General features: G+C 41.9%; 1 protein-coding gene and 1 pseudogene across 5 annotated transcripts in view; one reads left to right on the forward strand and one right to left on the reverse strand.

Moving 5' to 3' along the window:
- clocka (clock circadian regulator a) overlaps nt 1-21,928 on the forward strand; it is a 62,539-nt gene that overhangs the window by 5,525 nt on the left and 35,086 nt on the right. For 4 of the 5 annotated variants that reach the window (XM_041791939.1, XM_041791941.1, XM_041791942.1 and 1 more), the window contains exons 1-2: nt 786-942; nt 14,836-14,917. The gene's annotated coding sequence lies outside the window, so the exon portion shown is untranslated. Of the gene's footprint in view, nt 1-785; nt 943-14,835; nt 14,918-21,928 lie in introns of those variants that run through there. The other variant, XM_041791940.1, reaches the window with a different exon arrangement.
- On the reverse strand, nt 9,668-11,173 carry LOC121511734 (annotated as a pseudogene).

Below are 21,928 nucleotides of genomic sequence, written 5' to 3' on the forward strand. Positions count from 1 at the left end.
ACATTATTTTAATGAACTATAATGTAGAAATAACAATTACTTGCTTTCTTCTCCCCCACCCCAAAATTATAAAGAAGATCAGATTGTGGATATTTTTTGATTTTAATAGCCGATCATTTGGACTTATATTTGTTTTAGGAATTTGTAGTGAGGATTAGAAGTTGCTTGAAATTTGCAGGACTGCAAAAAACATCCAATTTTTAAAGTTTTTTATTTATTTCTTTTTTTTTGTTCCATAGTAATTCAAGTTTTGTTTTTTTTTTACAGTTTGCAAAATTCTTGTGTATTACACTTCATCCAACTTTACATTAATATACAAACTATGTATGGTAGTTGTTTTTAACTTATTGTGTCAAATAAGAAAGTAAGGTCAGTAAAGATACACACCACTGAAATGTCTATCTAAAATAACTTAATATTTCAGCAGAGGACGTCACTACCTCAGATACTTCTAACAGCTTTCTAAGTTAGAGAAATCCCTATTTTTTATAGTTTTAATTTGACATATTCTGTCTGCCTTGAGAAATGCATGACATGCTTATCATTTTAATGGAATCATTGGGTGTCATTTAAAAATACAGAATGAAGCATTACTGCCATTTGCAGCAGATTCATTCACAAATACCAAGCTTGTGTCAAAAATAATGATAGTTATTCCTGAAGTATAAAATCCACCAGAGAATGAAGGTTGAGAAGCAAAAGAGTCGGTTCATGCTGCGGAGCCAAAAGATCCAATCACTGAAAAGAGCCGGATTTCCCATCGCGACGGTCGTTTGCTAGCTAGCCACAGCTAGAGTGGGGGCTGACACACATACAGAACGCTGTTGCGGGCGAGTTGAATTCCCGTTATTTTACCTGATAAAGTCTTAATACAGAAGAAAATCGCGGTGGTCTTACTAGTATCGGATAAAGGACCCTCCACAATATGTGTCATGTGTCGCAGTAAGTGTGCCAAACTGTAAATGTGTTGTTTTGTGTCTGTAACTGATGTTAGCATTAAGCTAGGTGACGTTAGCTTTGTAGGAATCAGTGCCCGCTGTGCCGGCCGGCTTCACAGCAGCAGAGAGGCGGATGTATGTGAGCTGTTCCCGGGTTTATCTCTGCGTTATCAGGCCGGATGTCATCTGGCAGCGTGCGTGTCTCCCCTATTCTACCCTGAATACACGAAAGCCCGGTCGTACAGCATCTGTCAGCGTTTAAACGCGGTTAACAGAAGTCTAGTCCAGCTGCGTTCACCGTTTCAGGCGGAGTGTCTGATCTGATGGATCACACCTGTTAACGCAGCAGGTAACAGTTCATCATCGGCACTGCGGCGATTAATCGATAACAACTAAACGCTTCAGTTGTCATTAAAATGTGGAGGGTGTGAGGCAGTGTCCACCCCGCTACTATATAGTTGAATATAGCTGTTAAGATGTTTGATATTTATTTGACTTAAATGCTAAAACGTCACTTTCTCCATAGCTCACTGAAGCAGACAGAATTTGGATTTTGAAAAGCTTGTGATTCACTTAAACGGAGAATCACTGCAGACATGTCTACCAGACAGTGAAAATTCAGAGGAAATATTTGATTTCAGACATACTTTCTTTAGGATAAACTTAGTCATTTTGCTGTGTGTGTCTAATCTTTCTAATTTGTAGGCTGGAAATAAAAAAAGAATCAGACTGACCTGTTTTGGATGCTCAGAAGGTTATTTTTGTTGTTGCCAACAAGGATATTATAGTCAACTAAAACAGACTAAATAACTAAAACTGAAATTTAAAAATCATTTTACTTAACTGAAACTAAACCAAAACGAAGCTTTACCAAAAACACCAAAACTAACTAAAACTGTACAGCACTGATCATCAACAGGCGGCCCGGGGCCCACATCAGGCCCCCCAAAGCTTCCTGTCCGGCCCCCAAAAGATCACTAAATTCAGAAAAGGAGGAAAAGAAGATTTTAAAAATATCCTTTTGTTTTAAATGTCTGCAGCTGTTAAATCCATCCCACAAACAATTAACATTGAAATAGTTTTAGAATGGCTGAACATCTGATCTGTTTTTACAGAAATTTACTGCCAAAATGAGTCCATCTTTAAAACAGGGTTAAGGTTGGCAGAAGTGTTGCAAAAATTGGCAGAAAAAAAAGTTTTGAAAAGAGGTTAAAATGTCAAAAAATGGTTAAGGAGGAAAAAGGGGCAAAAGGTATCAAAATTTGGTTACAAATGACAAAACATTAAAAAAAGTTAAAAAGTGGCAAAAATAGAAGAAAAGTGGCAAAAATTGATACTAGAGTGGCATAAAGGGCATAAAACATGCAGAACAAGTGGTTTAAAGGGGGTTAAAGTCTTTCAAAAATTGGGTTAATGAAGCAAAAAGGGGCAAAAAGTATCAACAATGGGTTAAAAGTGGAAAAAATGCTTTTAAAGTTGCAAAAATTGTTGCAAAAAATGTAATAAAAGGGGTTAACAAGTGGTAAAAATGGATAGAAGAGTGGCACAAAGGGGATAAAACATGCAGGAAACATGGTTTAAAAGGGTTTAAAATGTGGCACAAATGAGTTAAAAAGGCCAAAAGTATCAAAAAGGGTTAAAAGTGTCAAAATGGGTTAATATTGGTGCTAAATGACAATTATGGAGGGCCCATTCTCTGTGATTTTCAGGGGTCTAGCCAATCCTGTTGTCAGGTCTGTCTCCTTGTGGCCTGCTGCATTCTAGATAATAGGGATAGATCTCACTGGTAATGACTCAAAATGTCCTGTAGTTTCAAGGAAAATACAAAAACTACTGCAATAATATTTCAATCAGACCAAAATGTTCATTGAATTTTTGTGTATTTGAAAATCCGGCCCCCAGAGCTTCTGTTGAGACTAAATCTGGCCCTTGTGCAGATGTACTTGATGAGCCCTGCTGTATTGTAAGCTTAAAAAACTAACATAAAATAAAAATAGAGAAAATATTCTTAGTTTTAGTCTTTGACACAACCAGACTGACTGGCACTGACACCAGAGTCTGGGAAAGTTAAAATGGCCTGATTTGATTGGATAAGACTTCACACAGTGGTAGTTTTATGTCTGGAGTTTTATTCAAACATCAACTTTAAGTGAATAAAATTATAAGTGAAGAGTGGCCGGTTTGAATATGTTTTTTAAAAAGTACGACGTTCACTCAGCCCCTAACCTTGCAAAGCAGACAGATAGGCCTGTTTCTGTGTTTCTCACTGGCGGGTCCATCTTGCAAAGCTCCTGTCTGAACCGTTTGGGCCCGGTTAGAAAGTGACAGGACCAATCAGCATCAAGGGGCAGTACTTTCAGGCGCGGCGGAGTCGTGACGTAAACAAGCAGCAGCAGGAGCTGGTGCAGTTATGGAGGAAGAGCTCAGCGTGGATGCTGCTAAAGTGCCAGTTTTATCAGAACTTGTCAGCATTTGTTTTTGAAAAGAAGACAGCAGTGAGCTGTTTTCTTTTCAACAACAACAAAAGTCATGTGCTGACATGTCTACAGTCGCCATGTTTCGTGTTATTCCTCGATAGCTGCGCACGCACACCTCGCTCGCAGCTGCGTCACGTGTTTTGTTGCCCTGATTGGCCCGTTAAGATGTGACTAAGCGGCAACCTTTGTCCTGAAAAATGAAGCCAATGCAGAAGTGCAAAAAATTGCAATACCTCGAGTGTCCACTTGAGGCTGCCTGCAGGAACACTGGAAGTCCCGTCTGGACGCATGTTAAACAGACGGTTTGACAGTAGAAATAAACTGGTGTACAGCCTGGTTCAAAGCACCAAACGTGTCTCATTAGCTAGTGTCTTATTGTGCTCCTACTGTATGAGGGTGAATGTTTTGTACCACAATCGTTTAGATTATAATTAGGATGAACGCTGATTGGCGCGTCTCATTTGATTGACAGATAGCTCGACAGGCAGAGGCTACGTTTCTGACAACCGCTAGCTAGCAGGCTGACAGGAAGTCGCGCTTAGTGGGCGGGCTGTTAGATTGATCCAAAGTTCGATTGAGACCACGATTTCAATATGGAAGCCTCAATGGATTGGCTTAAAGAGCCATTTGAGTCCGCCTATTGTAAGCAGATGACTGACGTCATGTCCAATTCTTCCTACAGTCTATGGATGGGACAGACAGATCATTCATCCAATCACACTCAGAGTTTTTTTCAAATCCTCGGCCCTTTCCCAAACGCTTCGTATTGAAGGTTTTCCAGATGGACGTGTGAAACTAATCCATCAGGTGTGTCTGGTTACTCAGCCCCGACATCTATCAGAAAAAAACTAAAACTAACACTAAAACTGATTCAAACTACACTAAAACGAAGCATTTTTGCAAAATAAAACTAAACTAAACTAACAAACCAGCAGTCAAAACTGATTCAAACTAAACTAAAACTGAACATGGAAAGAGAAAATGAAATAAAAATGAAAAACTAATGAAAAATCCACAACTATTATCACCTTGGTTGGTAAGGTATCTCTCAGGATGGTCAGAGTCTGGCTCCTAATCTTTAAACCAGTAATGGAACCATTATTCCTGTATGGTAGTGAAGTGTGGGCTCCTCTTACAAATGTAAATGATGACAGATGGGACAGCCACCCCACAGAGACCCTGCATACAGAGATCTGTAAGAGTATTCACAGAAACACCACCAACAATGGCTGCAGAGCAGAATTAGCCTAATTTTCACTTTTAATCCCCATCCAGAAAAGAGCCATCAAATTTTACAAACACCTAAAAATCAGTGAGCCCGGCTCCATCCATCAAAAAGCACTGCTTTACTAAGAGGAGACCCTGGAGAAGAGCCCCCTCAGCCGGCTGATCCTGAGGCTCAGCTCACCTGACAGTACCAGGCCTCAGGACAGCCCTGACACATCCTGACCAATCAGATTACAGAGAGAGGAAAAGACCTTTACATCAACTGTTGGACATAGGAAGACACTGACCATGAACAGACTCAGTGATCTGAACATAGAGACAGGTAGACACACACACACACACACACACACACACACCTGGATACCTAGAGAGGACAGACTGCCAGCTCTGTACACAGAACCAGGTAGAAACAGACACACACCTCCTGCTGAACTGCAGTGAACATGAACACATCAGGAAACAATTCAGTAATCAAACAAAGAGCTCCTCACTTTGATTCTCCACAGCCGGAGCTCTCAACATTGGAGTCTGGACCCCAATGGGGGTCGCGAGACACTGAGGAGGGGTCTCCAGATGCCTTTAAAAACTAAGATTATTTTTTAAATTACACTGATGCCACTTTACACCAATTTTACATATATTAACCACATTTTAACCAGTTAACACCTATTTTTGTCAGTTTTAACTCTTTCCACCACTTTTTTTCTGCCTGTTTTTGCCACTTCTAAACCAAATCTTGACTCTCTTCGTCTATTGTTGGCTCTGTTGTCCCATTCCTGCCACTATTAACCCCCTCTTTACCACTTTTCACAATTTGATATGCCCATTTTTGCCAGTTTAACCCATTTCTTCCAACTTCTGCCTCAGCTAACCATTTTTTGCCACTTTATTTCAATTTTTCACCCCATTTAACCAAATTTCCACCTATTTTTGGCCCTTTAACACCATTTCAGCCTCTTTTTAATCCTCTTTTACCACTTAATAAGCCTGTTTTTGCCACTCTAACCAATTTTTGCCATTTATTTGGTTATTTTTGCCACTTGTATCTATTTTTTGGCATTTCTAACCCATTTCTGCTATTCTTAAAATCCAATTTCACCACCTTTTCCACTATTTTGTTTTCTATTATTAACCAATTTCAGCTATTTTTAATGTATTTTAATTCTGTTTTTTATCAAAAGGATTTACATTTTTAAGAGTTGTACTTATGAATTAAAAGATATTTGCTTCTTTGATAAGCATATACCACAGCTTAACTTTACAGTGGACCATGATTTTGCTGGCTCCCAGTGTGGCTGGGCCTCAGAAAGCTCTCCCATTTCCCCCCTTATAGACGGCCTTGTCTCCACAGGACTACTCTAGAATGTTCCTGGCTGTTCAGCCACCTTCAGGTACAGTGGGGGTCCTGGTCTCTGGCACCTGTATTTTGGGGGTTGCGGGCTGAAAAGGTTGAGAACCCCTGCTCAGAACTGACAGTAGAGATGCTGCTAAATACATCAGAACCTGTCAACCATTCAGTCACCAATCAGTCTCTAAATTCTAAATTCTAATATTGGAATTTGTGAATTTTAATGTGCAAATTTGTCTTTTCATTTTGAATTGCTTTGGCAATGAAAGTTACCATTTCAACACCAGTAAAGCCTCTGAACAGAACTGAATAGATCTGACTATGTGCTATTTATTTTTAAAGGAAAGGCTTGCATAAAGAGGACACAGGTTTTATCCAATCCTATCTACTTTATTTATGGAGCACATTTGAAAAACATTAACCAAAGTGCTGCACAGTGACTAAAACAGAAATAAAAACAGTAAAAAGAACCATAAAACTAATGAAAGGAACTGACAACATAAAAAAACAACCTAAAAACAAATGAATGCTCTTAAAAACACATGAATTAAGAAAATAAAAGACACTATAGGGCAGAGATAAAACAAGACTTTAAGATGTGATTTAATAGTAGGAACGGTGGGAGAAGTTTCCATCAGGTGTTGCACAGAAAATGCTCAGGTTTTTTGTTAAGATTTATTTTTGGGCCTCTTCATGCCTTTATTAGTTAGAGGAAGGACAGTGGATGGACTTGGAAACAGGCAGGAGAGTGGGGAGAGAAATGCGGTAGTAAAGGCCTACAGGCCGGATTTGAACCTGGGCCACGCATATATGGGTACCACCTTAAACCACTTGACCATCTGCGCACCCATCATCACCTCAGGTTTTTAATCTGCTTTTAGGGACAACAAGCTGATCAGAGCTCAGGGTTGACATTTAAGAGGTCAGAACTGTATTACTGAGCTGGTTTGTTGAAATAGTTGAAAACAAACAATAAGATTGTAAATTCTAAAATAGATGTAGAGGAAGACCACGAGCAGTAATGGATAGATAGATAGATAGATAGATAGATAGATAGATAGATAGCAAGCAAGCATAGTATCCAAATATACCCTAATATATCAGTATCTCCACCCCTATATTGCGATATGTATCATACTGCCTGATTCTTGCCAACAAACCGTGATCAGTGTGGACCGTTACACCCCTAGTGGCCAGTGTTGCCTAATAGTTGTACTCGTACTTATTCGACATGGCAGATGCTCTACTCCGTATCAGTTTTAAGCATGATGTTAGCCTCATGTGATGTCCCTGACTTCCTGTGTGGTGTTGTTGGCTGAGTGTTTTCACCTTGTGGCTGTTGGTGCAGTTCCTTAATGATGTCCCACACCTGTGCTCAGAGGTGAATGAAGCTCCTGCAGCCACACACACTCTCTGACCTGGCCTCCACACAGGTGTACCACACCGTTGTTTAGTTATATTAGATTAGGTTCAGCTGTAGGTAGGTTTGCCCTTACATTTACACACACATTAGCTGGGTTTCCATTACACTTGGAAATGCGCAAAATCGAAATAGCGCAATAAAAAACTGGTAATGGAAACACCTGAATTTCGAAAAAACCCTAAAGTATCGCTAAAAAGTTTTTACGCTTTCATGAGGAGGTTTTTCAGGTGTTTTGATAAAGAAATACATCGCAAAAATGTAATGGAAACACTTTTTCCGCATTTACAAGTCACAGGACGTGACGTAGGGTGTCACATGACCAGTCACTCCGAGACAACATGGCGCTGCACGTGTAGAGAAGAAGAGACAAGACTTTTCTGAACATCATACTTCTACCCTTATTCATGGCTTTTACCATAAATACGGACTTTACCTCTGAACTATCATCTGTGTTCTTCGTCTTTTGTTCAAAATTATCAAGGCAACCGCTGTAGATGTAACCAAAACCATACCAACATGCAACAGGTTTTGAGCGTCAAGCTTCCCTACAGCGGATTTACGCGAGATGAGATTTTACGAGAATTGCGAGGCCTATGCCCAAAACTCCCTTCAATGGAAACGCATTCAAAGCGCAATTGAACTTAATCGAAATTTAAGAAATATCGCTTTTATTTTGCGAAAAACTGTAATGGAAACCCAGCTATTGTCTCCACATGTGCACATCACTGCTGACTTCACTGACTTACACACTTCATAGTGTACAGATTTAATTTGGTGTAGTTTTTTATAATTGAAGGTGATTTGGTCTAAGTCAGTTTAATTCAGGTTTGTAAAGAATTTGATTATTTGATTTGGTCTAATTTAGTTTAATAAAGAATTGTTTGAATCAAATGTTTGATTTAGTATAATAGCAAAATAAAGACTTGTTTAAAAACTTTGACATGATTGTTCTCATTCTGTGAACAAGTCGTCAAAGTCGGAGCCATGTCTGCAGTTTTTTTTTTTATATTTTAGCTTGAATAGGTAGGACAAAGGTAGAGGAGAAGGAAAACGCTCAAACTGTGAAGAGTAGGGCTAAAGAAATTAAAATATAAACATAAATCAATTATTTTAGGAACAGTCATGGTATGAAGTACTCATATTCAGGGCTGGGTGACAATGGCAAAATTAAAATTATGATTAATTACACTTTTCACCTTGGTCGTTTAGGGCTGGGCAATTAATTGTAAATTAGATTAAATCGCAGTATGGCCTGCTACAATTTCCAAATCGTAGAAGTTGCAATATTTCTTTAACTTAAAATTGTCCAAAAAGAAAAAAAAAAAGCAGTTGAATAAATCTTTTTTTGCAGTGGCAAAGATTTTATGCATTATGTTATACAAACTTTTTTTTTTAGAATGGTTTACAAAAATTGTTCTTTTTGTGTTTTATGTATGTTTTTCTAAATCAAAATGAGTGACTTAATAATAAAAATAATAATAATAATAATAATAATATCTTGAATTTATATAGCCCCTTTCAAGAAACCCAAGGATGCTTTACAGGAAAACATAGACATGGACAAACTATGTGATGGGTAGATGAGTGTAAGGGCTGGTTTAGTGAAGACTAGGCTGTGGCAAACAGGTGGTGCTTGAGACATTTTTTGAAAATGTCCAGAGATGGAGCACTACGAATGTCTGCAGGAAGAGTGTTCCAGAGGGTGGGAGCTGCAGCACTGAAGGCTCTGTCTCCATAGGTTCAGAGTTTGGTTTTGGGCATGGAAAGTAGGCCGGTGTCTTAAGATCGAAGGTTGCGGGATGGTGTGTATGGATGGAGGAGATCAGAAAGGTACTGGGGAGCCAGAGCATGGAGAGATTTGTATGTGAGGAGGAGGACTTTGTAGTTGATACGGGACTTAATAGGGAGCCAGTGGAGGTAGATGAGGGTCGGAGTGATGTGTTGCCAGGGTCTAGTGCAGGTGAGAACTCTAGCTGCAGAGTTTTGGACGTACTGAAGCCTGTCCAGGGTTTTGCTGGGAACTCCAGACAGGACTCCATTACAGTAGTCCAGGCGGGAGCTTATGAAAGCATGGATGAGTGTTTCAGCAACAGAATCAGGGAGTGATGGTCGGAGTCTGGAGATGTTCTTGAGATGATAGAAGGCAGATTTGGTGCAGATTGCTGTTGAGTTTGAGTTGGTTAGAGGTCATCCAGGCTTTGATGTTGTGGAGGCAGTTTACCAGGGAGTGGGGAGGGAGCTGAGTGGATGGTTTGGTGCTGAGATAGAGTTGGGTGTCATCTGCATAAGAGTGGAAGCTGAGACCGTGTTTGTAAATAATCTGTCCAAGGGGAAGCATGTCGATGGTGAAAAGGAGAGGTCCAAGAACAGAGCATTGAGGCACGCCCTGGTTAACTGGGGCGGGGGATGAGTGAGAGGTGCCGATAGTAACAAACTGTTTTCTTTGTGAGAGATATGAGTGAAACCAGGAGAGAGCTGTACCAGTGATGCCAAGATGGTGAGACAGGCGGTCAAGGAGGATGGTGTGGGATATTGTGTTGAAGGCAGCGGTTAGGTCAAGGAGAATGAAGAGGCTGATGTGTCCAGAATCTGCAGCTGTGAGGAGGTCGTTGGTTATTTTGATAAGGGCGGTCTCAGTGCTGTGGTGAGTGCGAAATCCTGATTGAAGAGGTTCATGGAGCTCATGGTTGGACATGTGTTGCTGGAGTTGGGCAGCAACTGCTTTTTCGAGAATTTTGCTGATGAAGGGAAGGTTGGAGATCGGTCAATAGTTGGAGAAGTCCTCTGGGTCTGACCCAGGCTTCTTGATGATGGGGGTTACTGAGGCAGTTTTGAAGGATGAGGGGACAATTCCAGATGATAATGAGGTGTTGATGATGTCTACCATGATGGGGCACAGAACAGACAGAGATGCTTTCACCAGTGGTGTGGGCATGGGGTCGAGAGAGCAGGTGGATGCCTTGGCCATCTTTACCCATTCAGCCACTTGGAGAGTGTCCACGGGTGTGAAGCAGGAAAGATGGCAGTGAGGCGGAGGAGCGGTGTCCTGCTGTGAAGTAAAATCCTGAGGTGGAGGTCCAGATGAAAGTTGCTGCTGGATGGAGGCAACTTTATCCTGGAAAAACTGCAGGTGCCTAGTGCAGCGGTCGAAGTTGGCTGGGGAATGAAGGTTGTCAATGGGGCGGAGAAGGCGATTTATTGTGGAGAAGAGCATCCGGGGATGGTTTTGCTGGTCACTGATGAGGGATGAGTAGTAGCTGGACTTTGCTCTGGAGAGAGCTTCTTTGTAGGAGCGCACATGCTCTTTATAGGCCTCCAGATGGACGGTGAGGCCAGATTTTTTAGAAAGTCTCTCCAGCTGTCGGCCAGAAGCCTTCATGGAGCGGAGTTCAGCAGTGTACCAGGGGGCTGGGTGGGTAAAGGAGACTGAGCGAGTCTTCAGAGGGGCGAGAGAATCCAGGCTGAGGGATAGTGCTGTATTGTAGTGATTCGCCAGGGCATCAACTGTGGTTATAGGGTGTGTAGTGGTCAGGTTGGTAGCTAACATGTTCTTGAGAGCTGGGATGCTTATTGACTTGAGGTTACGGAAAGTGATGTTGCGTTTCGTAAGCTGTCTGGGGAGGGGGTTGGGGATAGAGAAGAAAACAGCATGGTGATCTGAGATGGCTAGGTCCAGGCAATTGTGGACTGAATGGGGTGAGACCAGTGGAGCACACAAGATCCAGTGTGTGACCCTTGGAGTGGGTGGGTCCTTGGACATGCTGTGTGATGTTGAAGCAGTCCAGTAGTGATAGAAATTCGGAGGTGAGTGTGCAGCTGGTGGAGTCAACGTGGATATTGAAGTCTCCAAGGAGAAGTATGGAAGAAGACCTGGAGCAGACAGAGGTGAGGAGCTCAGACAGGTCAGACAGGAAGGTGGTCGTTGTTTTGGGAGGCCGGTAGATGAGGACGATCTGAAGCAGAGCTGATCCAGTGAGAGAGATGATTAGACACTCGGGAGCTGAGGTGCTGGGTGCTGGTAGCTCCTTAACCTGGAAATCTTCTCTATATATCACGGCCAGCCCCCCACCGCGACCAGTGGTGCGAGGTTTTTGGATATACACATAGCCAGGTGGGGTTGCTTGATTTAGTGTGAAGTAGTCGTTTGGGCTTTGCCAGGTTTCAGTCAGACATAAGAAATCTACTTTCCTGTCTGTGATGATGTCATGGATGAGGTGGGCTTTATTTGTTTATGGACCGGGCATTTTGCAGCACAAATGTTGTGGAAATGTTTGAAGATGATGAGCAGAGGGGAGTGGGAGGGACGTTGGTGCATCTGAGAGGTCTCAGGTTACTGAGCTGTACGTGTGGTTTGTTGTGATGATGTCGTCGAGAGTGGACAGGGCGCCGATCCGACTGGACTGTGGGGACGGCATGGCTGGAGTAAACAAACTTATGTTTCTGTGCTCTGTGGATATAACGAGGACGACGCAGAAGGCCAAGGGATTTAATGTCTGTAAAACAGGTTGGAGTGGAGAAAGAGATGAGGTTGAGAAGCTGCTGGGGCGAGTATTTGAGGAGCACCACGTTGGCTGCGCGAGGAAGCAGTGGGAGCAGGCTGCTGCTAGCTAGCTAGCTGCTAGCCCACAGAGGCTAACAGCTGATCGGCGGCTACAAGCTAACAGCTAAACCGGGGTCCAGCCGGGAAATCCTGATGGAAGATTCACAGGTGGTCAAGAGAGAATGCTTAAGATTCGAAGGGGAAAAGCACAGTCAGAGCTCCGGTGAGTCACTAGCTAAGCCAGGAGGCTAGAGGTTAGCCGGAGGACGCTAACAGCTGATCGGCAGCTACGAGCTAACAGCTAATCCGAGAGGAATTACGGTTCACAGGCGTCTAGCTGGGAAAACCTGATGGAAGATCCGGTGGGACACTTGCTAAGACAGGGGGCTAGAGGTTAGCCGGAGGACGCTAACAGCTGTGGGGTGGTGAGTACTTCGGCTGACGACAACACAAGGTTCGTTGTAACAAAGTTAGAGCTAACTGATATCAATCAGCGCTCGACTGGATGGTTTAGCAACAGCAGAGGAACAGCAGAACTACAAGAAATAATCGATGTTAAGCGAAAGCAAAAATGATACGGCCCTTAAACAAAGCAGATGACATCTCATTTGCAATACGAGCAAAAATAGTTAGCTCATTCTATCTAAAACTGATGAAGCCTAGCGTTACTTCACGAAAGTCATACCCCAGCTGTGATCAGCTGGTAGCCAGCCTCACCTGCTCCACCCCAGCTGCCTCCTTTATAGCTTAAAGCTTGTAGCACCTTCATATTCAGATTCATGCTACTATGGATTAATTGCTTCAGAAATAATTTCTTTGTTTTCAGTACACATGGTCTTATTTATGGAATTATCTATTGCTTGAATTTGTCAAAAAATAAATAAGATTAACCCAAGAAATATCGCATATTAAAACACAATGGCAATATTTGGGGGAAAAAAATCGCAATTAGATTATTTTTGCAAGTCGTTCAACCCTAGTTATTATTGATGTACGTTTATCCAACCCCCAACCCTGACTCTGTTTGTGCTGTAAATGTTTGTATAAAACAAATAACTGAAAGGAACATGCACAGATTAACACTTTATGGTTGTTTATTGAAATCAAAACACACATCAGCTGAAATGTTTTTTTAAGTCACACGTTTCTAGAAAAATGGAAAAAAAAAGTGATATTTCTTGCTAACAAACTAAATGATTTTTTTGTGTAACTTTGCTGCTGGTCGGCTTTTGAGCCAGGTCTGAGTTTTAGCAGACTGGATTGGACTTTGTCGTGACTACTACTTCCTCTTTGGGTTTCTGGCAGGCTACATGCCTTGTGACACATGGCCTCCTATCACATGACTGCACAGCCAGTAGTTTGTTTTTAAGGGAGTAGGGAGAAAATTACAAGGAAACATGGAAATAGCTGACAGGGCACATTTACGTCTCGACTCCAAAGTCAGTTTTGATTATTTTTGGATTAATTTCCCAGCCCTACTCATATCTGTAGTCTGTATCAGTGACAACCTAAACGTATTTACGGTGCATCCCTAGTCTTCGGACCACTCCTTTAACCCCATAGCTGTAGTTTAGGCTGTAATATTTAAGGCCTTTTAAGTCATATAAATGATTCTCTTGCTTTTCTTTTGGTCTGTTTTTGAGATGGCTTTGTTTATCTGCTGTATAATTCTGTCTGCCACTGCACATTTTAACTTTAATGTCTAATATTCACCCCAAAAAAGGTTGATGTGTAACTCGCCTCCTCTCAGCACGTTCACTGTAATGAAGGGATCATTTACCCTCTGCATCTCTTTGACCCTTTTCTGTGTATTTTATGTGTTTGTTGACAATAGTTGGATCTAACAAGAGAAGCTTTAGTCTCTGAAGTCATCCCAGGTTAGAAGTCAGATAAAACATAAAAGTGAATTCATGAGCCATGACGCTTACTACCAGGAAAACATGAAAATTAAAAGTTTTGAAAAGCTTATGCTGACATAAAACATCATAAAGACATTCATGGGAGATAAAAGTTAAACCTTGAAAACAGAAGAGATGTCCTCAGTGAGCATCCTGCAGAGAAATCCCTCCTCCTCCTCCTCCTCCACAATCACTGTGGTTCTGTCGGTCTGACCTTTCTCTGAGAGGATTCCTGTCAGCAGTTTTCACTTTTCCTGACCTAAAACACTTTATAAAACACCAAACAGACAAAATAATGATCTGATACTTGCAAAGTGAGTCATGTCTGTGGAGTTTTTCTCTGTTCATGCAGCGATGATGCAGCGCTGCAGCTGAGGAGGCGAACAGGGACCGTGTTTGATGTTGAACTCCTGAACCTGTGAAAATGGGTTACCAGTCTGATGGCTGACTGTCTGCAAGAAATAGAGATTTTTGAGAAGCAACAAACACATGCACAGGCTCTTTAAAAGCACTGATTTTATTTATAACAGTATGCATGCTTTTTATTGTTTGTTGAATATTTAACTCTGCTGTTGTCATGTTAGTCTCCCCTGTGCTTTTGGCTGACATATCTGTTAAAATCTGAATAAATTTAAAATGTTTTCAGCCAGATTTTGAAAATATCTTTTTTCCGAACAGTACCAACTCCCTGTATCGACAGTTTGATCAAAAACCTTTAAACTGAGAGCAATAAGAAGCATCAGGTGCCTCAGGGATAACCCAGGTTGAAATATTGCAGTAGAAAGCAGAAGCCCCAGATCAGAGCTCTTCCAGGAGCTGATTCCTGGATGTAGACTTGGTCTGAGCTGCTACAGTCTGTGTGAGGAAGTGTGCTTTCACAGCGATTCTCTGCAGTGTTTGCCGATGCTCTGGATGACTCAGATGTTTGAATTGTGATTCAGTGATGTGGGTTTCTCTCACAGTTTTCCTCTTTGTGTTTGCCAGGTGAGGATTTCAGAGTTTCCTGCAAAGTGATGCGTCACCACATGAAGCTGCTTCATCATTAACCGTTAACCACCGACTGAAGGTAAGACGGGGACGACGTCAGGGGCTGATCTTCTTTGAGGCAGTGGAGCTTAAGTCTGGTCTTTACTTCTACATGAATCAGTCTGGGATTTTTACAGCTTTTGTATTTCAGGGATGCTCTATTTTTGATCTGCAGTCTGTTTTTCCTGAAATTTTTTATTCCCAGGGTCACTGGCGTATTTTAGGAATTTTCTCACGCTTCTATAAATGTGGTTTTATGTCCTCTGTTGCTCTTACTGGTGCTCTAGATCAGTTATTCTCAGCTGGTTCTGCTCCAGGTTCTATCACCACCTGCCAAGGTTATAATAGTTAACTAGAAGTAACTAAATAGCTAAAACTAAATAGTAAAATAATTTTCGTTAACTGACACTAAATGAAAGCTAAGCTTCAGAAGAAAATAAAACAAACTGAAACTACTTTGTGTGCTCACAAAACTCCCTAAAATAAAATAAAATGAGGGACAGATATCCTCAGTTTAAGTCTTTGTAGGGTTTCAGGCATTCAAATGAGACATTACTGCAGTGATACATTTAAAGACACTGCAAAGTGACACAGCGTTAAAGGGGGGCGGGGGGCGCCCCCCTAATAGAATGGTAGGGGAAACACTGCCCATGTACTCTGTCCCATACAGTCCATGGTGTTGTGCATCTAGTTGCTTTACAAATAAACTAGCGCTGCACGATTGTGAAAATCAGAGCCGATACTGCTTTTTAAAATTTGGCTGATATCGATGTTTCTTCATTAACTGTTGTTACTTCTTAAGTTTTTGTGATTGTTAACTTCCTTATTTAGGCCAGAGACCAAAGTTAACTTTCTGTTGAACAGTTTAATTCTAGCCTTTTTTCAGTTTAGAGGGGATAGAAATCCACAGTAGAATGTCTTACTTAAACTTATTTTACCATTAAAGCTAAGTTAGAAATAATAGTAACTGCATCATGGCCTCTTTAACCTAAAACAAATCACTACTTTCTTTTTTCAAATCGACCTCAACATATAATAAAATTGTTATTAACTTGTTTAGTTCTATGCCTCATTTAAAAATATAGTGATATAAATAAATGATGTTTTACCCAGCCCAACCTCATAGCCTGATTCTTAGTAAATTGCAGATTTGTTGCCCATCCCTACCTCTGAGTCTACTTCTTGTTGGATACATATTTTTCCTTTCAGTGATTAGCATCTCTGCCTCGTTTTAGCTCAGCCAGCTCAGGATTGTGGGAGCAACAGGGCCGATTATGCCAATCAGTTGCGTGCAAAGCTGCCCTCATGCCCTTTGATTAACCTCCTTATCAAAGTAACAGTCCTCGTACTGGGATGTAATAAGCTAGCAGTGCAGTAAAGTTGATCAGACTCTCTTTGTGCAGATCTTCACAGAGTCTACCTCAGTGCGTAAAAAGATGTTTCAGGGCTCTTACCGAGAGGATCACATCAGCTGCCTCATTCTCAAGCGCATCTGCAGGGCCTACTGGCTTGAGAAGACAAGGGGAGAATGCTTTGGGCCCATTTATGCTCGACGTTAAATACGGATACGGATACGGACAGAGCCCTCTGTGTGTGCTTCGCGTTCATTTCATCCGTATTTCTGCAGGTTTCCATAAAGCTTACGGATACGGGCCAAACGGAGCAGTACCACCGGAAACCGTGGGGGCAGTGTTGCTGTCACTACCCGATACGTAGCTCTAGTGAGACACGAAGAAGAAATAACAACGGTGGAACTTTTTAAGGAAAAGTTGTGCAAGTTGGTTAGAAACGCTGCCTCCGTTTTTGTCGTGTATGGAAGAGGTACATTATCAATACCTCCTCCACAGTCGCCATGTTTGTTTTTGAGTTTGTTGTTGTCATAAACTTTTGGCTCTGGGCTGCCCCCCTGGTGGATGTATGGGTTAACATCCATGCCAATGTAAAGGACACGTGGAAGTATGTGAGCAGTGACGGTAACATCATTTGAAAAGGACGTATACATTTTCGTATGTAAAGGGAGTATAAATGGGCCTTTAAAGTGTCAGCTGTTTTTTGGCTAATTTCAACCGCATCAGAGATGCTGAACTGCAAACCCAAGGACTTGTCAGACTGCTGTTTATTGTAGCTTTTGTCATACTTGAACATTTTCCCTCACAGCAGCAGATTTGTCTATTTTCCACATTGGACAAACATTAAAAGCTGTGGTTTGGACACTAAAAAAGAGAATATTACCAGAATTTTTACTTAGACATCAAGATAGCGCACTCCCTAGCCCACAAATGCATGAGAGAGTCACAGCTAGATTGTGCAGATACATACAGATAGACAGTTCCTACATGGTCATATGGTGCAGAAGAGGTGTTTCATCTGCAGGCTTCATCTTCTGGAGCCTCAGAGTCTGAAGTTCAACCACACAGTGCAGAGCATTCATCCGTACACACTCTCCGCGTGCAGCAGGGCTCCCGTGCACGTACAGTTCAGACAGGATGTCGGCTTTATGATATGTAACGTTGATAGGGCAAGTAAGAATTAGACTATGCTGGATTGCCATGATCTAAGTAACTGTCGGGAAACCCTGCAGCATGTTGACTCTGAGTCCTTGGTTTTGCTCTGCTAGGTTTCTATACCAGCTTAAGTTTGATTGTCACATGTAAGTCACATATTTAGATCTCTGCCTGAGGTCTACAGTCACTCTTAATTGCTTCTCTGGTCCTGCCAGCCGTCCTTCTGAACTCCGCTGACCCACTTGGCTTCAATCTGAGGCCCCTGGCTGCGTTCCTGCTCTGCTTGGACAGCAGACCAGCAGCAGCCGTGCAGCCCCAGCCAACCGCTGCAGCTTGCCTCTCAAACATTCCTGTCTGAGAGCTGCGTCGAAAAAATGTCAAACAATGAGTGCTTTTGTGTGAACGGGCTGCTGGAAGTGAAAGCATTGAGTGGAAACCCAGCTGGCTGCTTGGAGAGAACGGTTTGGTTGGTACGACTGTCTGGGAGGAAGGATGGTGCACGGAGGATTATTTTGTTTTTAATTCTTTCAGATCACAGCAGTTATTAAAAACATCCTCAGCCACATATTCCATCCCAGACATGAGGAAACATCCAATCCTGTAATCTTCTTTAAGGAAGCTGAGGACTGAGTAAGAAACAACACCCTCCTCTTCCTTGTTTGCTCCTAAAATCTGTCAACAGTGCAAATATTTGGTGTTGTTCAGAGTTTTAAGATGTTTGCAGAATCATTCTATTAATCTCCTAAAAGCTGGGGCCTGTGTTGTGACACCTGTGACGTTTAAGGGTTCATAAATCCAACACTCTCCTGGGTCAGAGTGTGACGTGGATGATAGGGTTGTCATGGCAATAAGGGTATACCTATCCATGCCAGGGTTTTTCCTGGCTTAAAATGAAGTGGTGGTGATACCTGATCGTGGGCTCACAGGTGCACATGTACCATGCCTTCAACTGGCTCAAACAAGTGTTTTACTAGCTGTCTTTTTTCAGAGTTGTAATTACATGAATTTAAAAAATGACAAGTATTATTTTAAAGCATATTCATTTATTTTTTATGTACTTTGTTTAACATTTTAGTTTGGTTACATGGCAGCTTAACCACCATTTACTTGCACAAGGCACAGCCAGTGGCAGAACATTTGGCTCTCCTTAGTTTCATTTTGTAGAACCTCCTGAGGCAGTCTTTTTATTCAAATACTTCTGGTTTGGACCATCAATGGCCACCTTACAGCATACATCCAGGTGCCTCTCCTTATGTCTGTTGCGCAGGAGTGTTTTTATCTTTTTTAAAAAAAGTTCATGCATTATAAACTTTGCAATATTCTGGTGTAGACATGAATTGTGATAGTGTTTCAATCATATCTTACAATCTTGAGTGCAGAAAATAGCCTCTCAACATCTGCTGTCTGTGCAGGTGTTGTTAGGGCTATTGCAGCTGCAATGCTGAGAGCAGGATATAGTAGAGAGGCACACCCAGGTGCCCAGGTGTCTTACTTTGACAGTAAATTGGGAGATAAATATAAAAATGAGTTTTTACTGCTACATGTTCTTCCTTCTGTACTTGCAACTTCCTTAGCATTATTGATCCCAATAACAGTACAAACTAAATATCTAATTTTCCCAAGAAGCACAATTTAAAATGAACGTAAAGTCACAAGGAGATTTGGATAGACAGCTCTGTGTGTCTGCTAGTGCAGGAGAACAAGGGGTTAAAATAATATTGAAAACAGTCAAATTAAAACAGCTTTCTATACATTTTTTCCTTTCATAATTCCTCTTAATGTGAGTATTCAGTCTACATTTCACAAAAACTTTATTTCCTTTCTCTGTGTATCTGATTGTTCCTGATTGTTTTCATTCTTGAATCAATGCACTGAAGAACAGCTGATCTCCAGCTCAGTGAAGTCCTCTCTGTTTAATATCATATCAGTGGGCTCAGATGTATTGATTATGTCACCAAATCAATCACTCCTAACAACGTGCTACAGTTGTAAACCCCGTGAATAAAGGGGCTGTTGTGATAACTGAAGACTTCTCCGAGTTTTAACTTAGAAAAGTGTTTATGTTCGGGTCTGTTGTGCTACGTTTGGCATTAGCATCTTAGCTAAACTTTAGCTCAGCCGTCTCAACAGGTGAGATTTAAAGAGCTGCCGTAGTTCTTCAACGCTTTTCTCCAAAGTGTACAGACAGGCAGACATTTTGAAAGTCATCCTTCCTTTATATAAAGTCCACATGATCGTTTACTGACGCGCAGAACTGTAACTGAAGGATGTTTTGGCGACGACCGGTGAAACACATCCATCTACCTAGCGGCCAGGCTAAGCAGCAGCAGCTGATGACTTCAGATCTGTACAAGAGGAAAAGTTTATTGAATTTTCCTCAGATGCAACAACATTATTGCAGTTAAAGTCTGAGACATTGCAGCATTTTGGATTGGAGTGGACTAGGAATAGTAGTAGTGATACACAAGAGCCTTTGCCACACTGATGATGTTTCTGACTGGTGGCTTGGAATATCCAAGATTAAATGTAGACCAGTACACCCAAGAAGTCTTCTGAGAGGTACACTATATTGCCAAAAGTATTTACTCACCCATCCAAATGATTGAAATCAGGTGTTCCAATCACTTCCATGGCCACAGGTGTATAAAATCATCACCTAGGCATGCAGACTGTTTCTACAAACATTTGTGAAAGAATGGCTCGCTCTTAGGAGCTCAGTGAATTCCAGCGTGGTACTGTGATAGGATGCCACCTGTGCAACAAGTCCAGTGGCGAAATTTCCTGGCTCCTAAATATTCCACAGTCAACTGTCAGTGGTATTATAACAAAGTGGTAGGCCAGAGTCAGTCGCTACAGACCTCCAAACTTCATGTGGCCTTCAGATTAGCTCAAGAACAGTGGTAGAGAGCTTCATGGAATGGGTTTCCATGGCCGAGCAGCTGCATCCAAGCCATACATCACCAAATGCAATGCAAAGCGGGCGATGCAGTGGTGTAAAGCACGCCGCCACTGGACTCTAGAGTAGTGGAGATGAATTCTCTAGAGTGACCAATCGTGCTTCTCCATCTGGCAATCTGATAGTCGAGTCTGGGTTTGGCTGTTGCCAGGAGAACGGTACTTGTCTGACTGCATTGTGCCAAGTGTAAAGTTTGGTGGAGGGGGCATTATGGTGTGGGCTTGTTTTTCAGGACCTGGGCTTGGCCCCTTAGTTCCAGTGAAAGGAACTCTGAATGCTTCAGCATACCAAGAGGTTTTGGACAATTCCATGCTCCCAACTTTGTGGGAACAGTTTGGGGATGGCCCCTTCCTGTTCCAACATGACTGTGCACCAGTGCACAAAGCAAGGTCCATAAAGACATGGAGGAGAGAGTTTGGAGTGGATCAACTTGACTGGCCTGCACAGAGTCCTGACCTCAACCCCATAGAACACCTTTGGGATGAATTAGAGCGGAGACTGAGAGCCAGGCCTTCTGGTCCAACATCAGTGTGTGACCTCACAAATGTGCTTGTGGAAGAATGGTCAAAAATTCCCATAAACACACTCCTAAACCTTGTGGAAAGCCTTCCCAGAAGAGTTGAAGCTGTTATAGCTGCAAAGGGTGGACTGACGTCATATTAAACCCTGTGGATTAAGAATGGGATGCCACTTAAGCTCATATGTAAGTCAAGGCAGGTGAGCAAATACTTTTGTCAATGTAGTGTGTGAATGACAGTTGGAGTGACAATGTGATGTGCAAACTGACACAGGCATACTAGTTATGTTAAAACTATTGCTGTTTTTCTACCTGAAATTGCTTCTGGCTGTCTTTGACAAACTCTCTGCAGTTTCACGTCTCCAAAGTCGGCACTCTGTTAGCATTAGCTTCCAGCTTGGTCCTAATGCCAGGAGCTACTGCCACTTTGTATTCAGTTGATAGTTGTGCTGTGGTCTCTGTGCAGCAGAGGCGTCTTCTTCTCTGGGGCTTCTTGTTAGGCCGCATACTGCCACGCCACCTACTGTTTCAGAATGTGTCATCTCCTGAGGAAGTCTTTATTATGATATGATGGAGACCGCTGTGCTCACTGGGACCTTCAATGCTGCAGAAATGTTTCTGTGACCCTCAGATCTGTGCCTCCATACTATCCTGTCTCTGAGGTCTACACACTGTTTTTCTTTTACCTCATGGCTCGGCTTGTTCTCTGACTAGCTCTGTCAACTATAGGACAATAGACAGGTGTGTGCAAATCATGTCCAATCAACTGATTTACCGCAGGTGGACTCTGATCAAGGTGTAGAAACATCTGAAGAATGATCAGTGGAAACAGGATACACCTGAGCTCAGTTTGATCGACATGGCAGAGGCTGTGGATACTTATGCACGTGATTTTTTAATATATATTTGCAAAAATTTCAAACAAACTTTTTTCCCTTGGTCATGAATTGAATCCATTCTGTAATGAGGCTGTCACATAAAAAATGTGGACAAAATGAAGCACTGTGAATACTGTCTGGATGATCTGTGTGCTTAATCAGAGAAAAAGGTCCAGAAGATTTTGATTTGGAGCCA

The sequence above is a fragment of the Cheilinus undulatus genome, linkage group 7 (assembly GCF_018320785.1).
Source record: "Cheilinus undulatus linkage group 7, ASM1832078v1, whole genome shotgun sequence".
NCBI lineage: Eukaryota > Metazoa > Chordata > Actinopteri > Labriformes > Labridae > Cheilinus > Cheilinus undulatus.